Raw genomic sequence first — 7,944 nt, forward strand, 5'->3', positions numbered from 1 at the left:
AAAAAACAAAGGAAAAAAATGAAGGTGTTGAAATAAATGAACTTTAAGATCTCCCCCTGCTCTAAAACTTCAAAATGAAAAGCAAAGCTTTAAAATGATCTGACCACAAGTCATTTGTTTTCACAGTGGGAGTCTTTAAAAGCTTTCATTTTGCTTAGAGTTTCTTCCATTTTTTATGCTCTACTTTTCCTTCTGGATAACTCTGTTTCTTCTCCCAAAGGTTATTCTCTATTTATATGGTAATGTCCTAAAATGTTGTACTCTATGAAATATCTAGGCTTTGTACCAAAACAAAGAATAACTATCCCAAATCTCAGAGCATTCTCTCTCTCTCTCTCTCTCTCTCTCTCTCTCTCTCTCTCTCTCTCTCTCTCTCAACATGATGAAAATTTTGAATATTAGTTAAGGGTGTGCCTTCCCATTATAGCATCAGTCTAAGAACAACTCAGCAGAAAATCAAAGAAAAAAATAATTCCAGGGACCTGAATGAACAGAAGTGTCACAAAAGATTAACCACCTTTGAGATTTTTCTATTAGCCCATCTCACTGTGATTCTTTGTCTACTTATTACATTTTAATCTGTACCAAACATACAACCTAGCATTTGAATTTTCCTCTAGCTTTGACTAAATACTTTAAATAGACACACATAGAAATGCTTCTAAACCTTAGTGCAACCAATGCATAATGAATCCGTGAATTAAAATTATCCAGCCAATGGGATACTGAATCTAGTGTTCTAGGATATATCCTAGATCTAAATGTTCTTCTTTGGAAAGGCATTGGGTGGGAAGATTGGGGGTGGCATAATTCTAAGATTTTCCAGTGCTACTGAGTCAGCTCTTGTATCAGACTGAAAAGGCCGTCCCTGCAGCTGCCTCTGAGAGGCACCCACAGAACTGTCTCCCGAGAATCCTAGTACATGTGCAGGAGGGAAAGGTGGGTGTTCAGCTTCAACAACTCTGAGGCCCCACATTTCTCACAACCTGAGTTTGTGATGAGGGTCGGTTGGATAAGAGGAAGCAGAAACCATAGGTTTTATTCATTCCACTTCACAGCTCAGTCCTCTTTCTCTCTCACCAATAAACTCTGACCAATAACAAGTTGTTCAATAAATATATATGGAATACTTAATCTATAGAAGGCAAGGCATAATGGCCTATAAGGAATGAAACATGCACAGAGATATGGTTCTCGACCAGACATGCTTAAGAAAAGACATGTGGTCACATAATATGCAGCTCATGCCAAGAGTAAAATGAGGGATAAGGCTGTGGGTGATGGTTGGTTTGTTTAATCCCTACGCTGACATCCCCAGCCCCACTCACCCTCTGCCTGGGAACAGGACTCAGACCTGCACCTTTCCTGGGTCCTGACAAGATCAACGGAAAGTAGCGTGTGGAATGGAGAAACAGGACAAAGTGATAGAGTCCATGTTAGGAGAAAAAGGCGCACAGCAGTTATGCTACAGGAAAGGAAATTTGTGTTTGGCTAACAGATCCTTCATGCTAGGACTGCACCTGGGATTAGGGGCTGGGAGACATCTCCTCATCCCTTTGCCTCAAGCACTTGAAGGGACTTGAGGCACCTCCTCCCACTCTTCCCAGGAGAAAATGAAGTGAAGCCTAATGACTGGCAGTGACTCGGAACTTAGGATGGGGCAGAGGGCCTAAGAGTCAGTCCTAGTCATTCTTCCAAAACCTTCCAAATGTGTTCCATTTTACCTCAAAATGAAATTCCAAGCCCTAAAAGATCCTGACATGAGTTGGGCCCCTCTCTTCTATATTGTCCCCTCACATTCTTCCCCCAGCTCCCACAGCACCAGGCACTCAGACCTCTCTGCTGCTCATCACACATACCATGCTTCCTCTCCCCTAAGCATCTCAGCATTTACTGTCCTCTCCTCATTCTCTTGCTGTCTTTCAAGTTTATGCTCGAACACACCCATTAAAGAGAGATGGTCCCTCAACACTCTTTCTGAAATAATAACCACCCCATCATTGGCTCCCCTGTGTATTAGTTTCCTGATCAACTCCAATAAATTACTACATAATGTGCTTTCAAACAACAGACATGAGTCTGGAGGCCAGAAATTTGAAGTAGTTTTTCTGGACTGAAATCAATGTGTCAGCAGAGCTGTGCTGCCTCACAGCCTGAAGGGGAGAATCTATTCTTTGCCTCTTCCAGCTTCTGGTGGCAGCTGGCATTCCTTGGCTTATGTCTATGTCACTCCAATTTCTCTCTTTCCTCTCTAGGCATTACTTTCGCCCATTCTTCCCATGAAATCCCCCTCAGCCTCTCTCTTTCAGGGAAACTTGTCATGGCATTTAGAGCCCACTGAGAAAAATCCAGAATAATTTTCCCATCTCAAGATCCTCAACTTAACCACATCATCAAAGAACTACTAGATGAATTTATATTTAGCAACTCAAAAAATAAGGACTAAAATCTTTGGAGTCATTTTACAACACACTGCTTTATTTTTTCTAATACTACATTTTATTACCTCACATTGTATTACATATCTGTTTATTGTCTATTTCTCTCACCAAGTCTGTCATATCCCCAACATTAGTAAATAAATATTTGTTGCATGGATGAACGCAGACTCCCTTATGGCCAACTAGTAGAGCAGTCATGGTTAGAGAGATGGCTCAAGTAATGGAGCAGACAGCTGATTCTCTTGTCCCTCAGAGCTTTCATATGCTCCAGAGACTCAAGATTGCCAGGAGGAACATTAATCTACCTAAATGGTCTAATGTCCAGAACATCAGAAGACCATGCTGTCCAAGCAGAGATCAGAAGACCCAGCCAGATAAATAGTATACCCTGAGAGTAATACTCAACCTAAGACCCTCAGGTTTCAGTGTATAAATACCCCAGGTTCCTTGGTCCTCAGATGAGACAATTCTGAGCACAAAAAAAATTGATACCATTTTCCAGAGCATCCTCATAGGATTTAAACCTAGTCACCCCCTGTTGTAGCTAGTCTGGTAGTATTCCACTAATTAACTGCTTCCCCTTTAGTGTGTCTCTTCCCCACTTCTTACAGGTGTTCCTCTCACCTCTTGAATAAACTAATAACACTCTACACTGTCTCAGGGCTTGTTCTGGAAGAACCCAAACTTAAACAAAGATTACAATAAAGAATTATTTTGTGCCAACCTTGAAACTCCTGATCAGCGTTTGATTCTATAATACTAAGAATTTTCAGCAATGGACTCTACTTCCCCGCCTTTAATGACTGAGTGAAATGAACAACTTGTATAACTCTTTAGGTGTACACTGTGCCACTTACTTGATCAAGCCAAGTTCACCCTCCACCTGTATTAAATTAGATCTGTGTCCAAGATAACACAGAGAACTGGAATGTCTGTCAAATCAGGCTCACACAAATCAGAGATATTTCCAATATTGAGCTGTATTAATAATTCAAGGATATGAGTAACACAAGGCACAGGAGGGGAACATCCAGGACCTCAAATGCACAGAAGGCCACACTTCAGCTCATATTTAACATGCGGTCTCCAAATGATGCCATAGAACATGACTTACAAAGAAGGGAACTTTTTTGGTCATGGTACATTCTCATTTTATAGTCAAAGTGTTATATAGCTTATATGACATTTTCCAGGAAGCTATTCTCCATGAGTCAATAGATTCTAGGTTTGTTTATCATAGTTAATCCTAGGCATATCAGGTTCAACTTTTTAAAGAAATTCCATAAATGATGATTCTCCTGTTAGTAAAATATCAGGTATGTGCCTGATTAAAAAGAATTTGAGCAGATAATCAACTTTCTTCCTTGGGAAATCACTCAATAAAGGGAAAACATTGATTATAGACCTATTGGTAGATCTTTGCTTCCTAACAAATTATTATGTTAAAATACAATATTTGATGGATAGCATGGAATGACTATCAAAGGGTTTATAAGCTTATTGATTTATTTTGAAGACACTACCCAGATTTTGAAAGTATCTGCTCTTAATTACCCTGTTTTACCCCTTCTTTCTCACAGAGCATACATATCTTTTGGCAAATGCCATCTATCCGTTGCCATTATTTCTATACAAATTTGAAAGAAATTTCTATAACTGGTCAGTAAGGTCTAAGCTTTCTTATGCAATCTTTTGAAAAATATAAGAAAATAGAGAGGCTCTGGAAATTACATCATGATAGAAATAATAAAATTCAAACTGCAGTGAATGCATGCTGGATAATCCATTACGGAGAGTTGTTCAAAATATAAATAAAGGAAAGGGAAAAGATTATCATTCCGACAGACCCTTCATCTGTTTTTTAACCAAAAGTTGTCAGTCAGTGGAAATCACAGCATGCTATGCCTAAATCCTCTCTCTTGGGAAAGAGGAAGAAGGCTAAGAAGAAACATAATTTTTTTTTTTTTTAATTTTATGCTGGCAAGCTTTCCCTGAAATACTCAATTTTAGTATATTTTCTGAAGGTAAGAATTTCTCATTCTTCATTTCTTTTTAAATAAAGAGAAAAAACATAGAAGAAACAAAAATGAGAACTGGACCAAAGAATACATAACTTTGTTTCTGAAACCATGCATTTTTTTTTCTTTATTACATAGATTTAGACTACTGTTTTATTTATCCCTTCTGCTTCTAACTGTAACTACTTTGTTTTAAGTAAGGCCAGACCTAATGGGGCAAAAAGCATAGAATTCTCTATTTCCTCATCTTTCCTTACCCAGAATGCAGCAGGTCACAACACAAAGGCTACCACCACCACCTCAGCTAATCCAGAGGGCTGACTTTCATCCCAAGATGAAGGTGCCCAAAAAGGCTCCATTATCCCTTCTGAAGAATGGAGATCTCAGCAAAAGAAACAGAAATGTTCTGAGTGTTAGATTGTGGTTTAAGGAGGAAAAAAGAAAAACCATATTTCAAAGAAACAACAAGCCATAAAAAGTTATAAAAAATTGAAAGTATTCCTAGAAGCCCCACTCTGTGTATTTCTCTCTTCTCTTTTCTTCAACACTTTAGGTTTCCCTGAATTTCTATGCCTCTTACATATATTTCCAAACCACCTATGTAGGAAGGATTTGAGATCTGTTTATCTAAACTGAGTGAAATTAAGGATATTTTTCTTTTCCTAAGGTTATTTGCCAGTCTAAGTTCCCATACAAATTATAAAATGAAAACTTCTGTTAATTCTTTTGTCATGGTGCTCTTTTCAGAAAAAAAAAGAAAAGAAAAATACAGAATATGTCAGACATAAAGTAATTTAAGCAATTCTTCATTCTACAATAAGATCAATCAAAGTTTTGATGCCATTGTTATTTTTAGCCAAGCTAAATACTTATGCACTAGTATTATATATTAAATGGTTAAGTGTATACCTATGGTATTCAGTGTCCTAATTAAATCATGCATGCATATTTAAATCATAAATAGAACACTGAAAAAATTATCTCATTAAATTTTAATTAAATAATTTTTACTAAACTCTTCACATATTAACCTAACTCAGTGTCTTGACACATGTCATCCTAAATTTAAAGTTCTTAACTTAAACCTACTTTACTTTTTTTAAGTGTTCTTTCACATGTATACTGTTTACAAGTGTCGTTCTACACTGACAATTGTAATATTGACCAAGAGTGATTACTACATCAGAAGTTAATTTCTTTTCTCTGTTTCCACCATTTTTTTTCAAGTGAATTCTGCAAGTGTCCAAAACTTGCTTTGATTGAGTTTATTTCAGAATAATGTGTTTACTCAACATTATCAACCAAAGAATTTGTATGCATGCATATAGGCCTAACCCAATGGACACAGACAACAGGGGATGAGGGCATGAGTGGGGGGATGGAGGGGATAATGGGGGAATAAGGACACATATGTAATAACTTAATAAAGATTTTTTTTAAAAAAATTAAAAAGTGAAAGAACATGTATAATCTGAGAAGCTTTATGATTAACTCTTTATTGTGAGTGGTTGTGTGACAGGGACAATTCCAAACACCAAGAAAATCACTGTTAATGTCTTTATGCATTTTCTCCTAATAATAAATTATTTGACATGTTAGACCCACATTAGAAGCAATTTTGTATTTATCCTTGTTTTCGCCTTATTTAGAATTTCTCCACATCATTAAATATTCCACTTAAATATCACTTTAATGTCTGCATGATATTCCATACTATAGATACACTGTAATGTACTCAACATTTTCCCATCACCTGATGAATTTTTAGATTATTTCTAAAAATTTAGAAATAAACAGTGCTTCAAAGAAAAATCACTGTACATAAATATTTGTTGCATGGCTGATTATTTTATTATAGTGGGTTCCTAGAAGAGGAATTACTAAGTAAAACAATATATACAACTTTGAGACTTTTGAAACAAATTAATACATTGCTCTAATGACAGTTATTGTCCACTCTTTGCAGTGGCAAAAGAGAGCCCAATTGCCATATTTGTACCAGCATTGGGTATTTTGCATCTTATTTAATTAATTTTATATTTGAAAAGATTACTATTGCTTTATTTTCAAATAATAAATGAAGCTAAGCATTTATACAGCTATAAAACTAGACAGCTATCATTTTCTCTTTTGTGGTTTGTTCCATGTTTTCTCCCATTTGTCTATTAAATTTCTACTGCTTTCCTTAGTAATCTGTATGAGCTTCAGATATGTTCATGATATTAACATTTGCTTAATCACAGTTGTTGAAATCACATGTCACCATTTTTAAAAATTCTTTTCATCATTTTTATGATCAGAAATTTTGAAGGGTTTTTACATAGTAAAATCTATTTTGGTTTCTTTGATTAACTCTTTGATTGGCTATATTTATAGTATTATTGACCATTCAGGGTCACAAAAATATTCACTTGTTTATTGCCTAGTTTTTCTTCATAGCCTAATTACTTATTTATTCATTTACGTATTTCATGTGTAATTTTTAAATCATCCATGTGTGATAAACTTTCAAGTGGCCCATGAGCTCTATCTCCAGATGGGAACACATCCACAGATGAGCATTTGGTTGCAGCTTTGCCAGCTGAGCCATGCTCAGAATTCTGACCTATAAAAGCTATGAGAGAGCAAAAGTTTTAAGCCTCTAAGTTTGTGGTAATTCGTTACACAGATAGAAAATTAAGCCCTACCTGGTTTGGCTCAGTGAATAGAGCATCAGCCTGAGGAATAAAGGATTTCTGGTTCAATTCTGGTCAAGGGCACATGACTGGGCTGCAGGCTCCATCCCCAGTTAAGGGTGTGCAGGATGTAGCCAATCAATTCTCTCTCATCATTAATGTTTCCATATTTCTCTCCTTCTCCCTTCCTCTCTGAAATATTTTTTTAAACTTTATACAGACTTTGGTATCAGCCCTGGGTTGTATATGTAACAAATTTATTAAAATATGGGAGTGTCCTCAGATCTATCAATGAAGCAAAAATCTCTAGAGAACAGAATAGGTGAATCAAAATAAATGTGAACAAAATAATTTGTGACATAACCCTAAAATGGAATACATAGAATATTATTGTAGATATAAAAATATTATAGATATATGATTAAAGGAACATTGTAAGTAGCATCATGCACACAAATATACATGCATGCACATGGAGGAAGAAAGAGACAAAATATATACAAAATATCAATGAAAAACATTGATGAAAGTTATCTCTGGGTGGTGAAATTTGGAGGTTGTTTCCTTTTGTTTATTTGTAATTTCCTTGTAATTCCTCTAAATTGGAAAAATATTGTGTGTAATAAATTTATACTGTTTAATTGGATGATATAATGCATAGTAAAATACTATATAAATGGCAAAGTGCCATTCAGACATGAGTTATCATTAATCACCATTTTAATTTTTTTACCAGCTGTTCCTGTGACTTTAACATAAATCATATCAGTAGGTGACAGATTAGATGGCCTTTGGAATAATACAGAACTG

This window comes from Pipistrellus hanaki, assembly GCF_964339955.1.
Source record: "Pipistrellus hanaki genome assembly, chromosome: 1".
Taxonomy (NCBI): Eukaryota; Metazoa; Chordata; class Mammalia; order Chiroptera; family Vespertilionidae; genus Pipistrellus; species Pipistrellus hanaki.